The sequence below is a fragment of the Dendrobium catenatum genome, unplaced genomic scaffold (assembly GCF_001605985.2).
Source record: "Dendrobium catenatum unplaced genomic scaffold, ASM160598v2 original_scaffold_96796, whole genome shotgun sequence".
NCBI lineage: Eukaryota > Viridiplantae > Streptophyta > Magnoliopsida > Asparagales > Orchidaceae > Dendrobium > Dendrobium catenatum.
The window spans coordinates 198-1,195 of NW_021415235.1; the positions used below are offsets into that span (position 1 = coordinate 198).

Consider the following 998-nt stretch of genomic DNA (forward strand, 5'->3'; position numbering starts at 1 on the left):
TGTGATCCGGTGCTCTAGTAAAGCTGGTATGGTCGCACCCATAATAAATATGTTCTGAAAATTATTCTTAAAGTTGACGGCGTGGAGAGGTGATTTTGAAGCATCATCATTCCGAACAGAGCGTAGGGGGACAAAATTGCACTTTTTTTCGCTCCGCATGGCCCGGTCCGGATGGGCCCTATGGCGCATCGGTGCCCATCCGGCTCGGAAAAAGCTTTCCGGAATGGGGTCATAGAGCCGAATCAGACTCCTGGTGCTAAAAGTTTATTGAAGTTTCCCGCCCGGTCGCCAACATAGGACAACCCCGGTTTGCCCTTCATGGGTCCCACGATGCGGGGTTCGATCGGCTCGAGTGCGGCGGCGAGCCAACACCGTAAAGTGGTTCGTAAGGCGTGGCGAGAGCTTAGAAAAAAAAAGCGATGACAGGTTAAAAAAAAGGGTGCAACACGAGGACTTCCCAGGTAGGTCAACTACGCATCCCAGTGATACTCTCGCCAAGCACGCTTAACTGCGGAGTTCTGATGGGATCCGGTGCTCTAGTGCTGGTATGGTCGCACCCGTATAAATATGTTCTGAAATTTTTCTTAAGTTTACGGTGTGGAGAGGTGATTTTGACGCATCTTCATACTGACAGAGCGTAGGGGGTCAAAAATGCATTTTTTTGCTCCGCATGGCCGGCCGATGTGCTTATGTCGCATCTGTGCCCCATCCGGCTCGGAAAAAGCTTTCCGGAATGGGGTCATAGAGCCGAATCGGACTCCTGGGCTGAAAGTTATTGAAGTTCCCGCCCGGTCGCCACATAGGACACCCCGGATGCCTTCATGGGTCCCACGATGCGGGTTTCATCGCTCGATGCGCGACGAGCCAACACCGCAAGTGGTTCGCAGGCCGTGGCGAAGAGCTAGAAAAAAAACGATGACAGGTTAAAAAAAGGGTGCAACACGAGGACTTCTGAGGAGATAAAAGGGTGCAACACGAGGACTTCCCAGGAGGTCACC

At 52.2% G+C, this 998-nt stretch overlaps 1 pseudogene; it reads right to left on the reverse strand.

Annotated features, from left to right (window-relative positions):
- Positions 1-436: 436 nt before the first annotated feature.
- LOC114578621 lies at positions 437-559 on the reverse strand (annotated as a pseudogene).
- Positions 560-998: the final 439 nt, after the last annotated feature.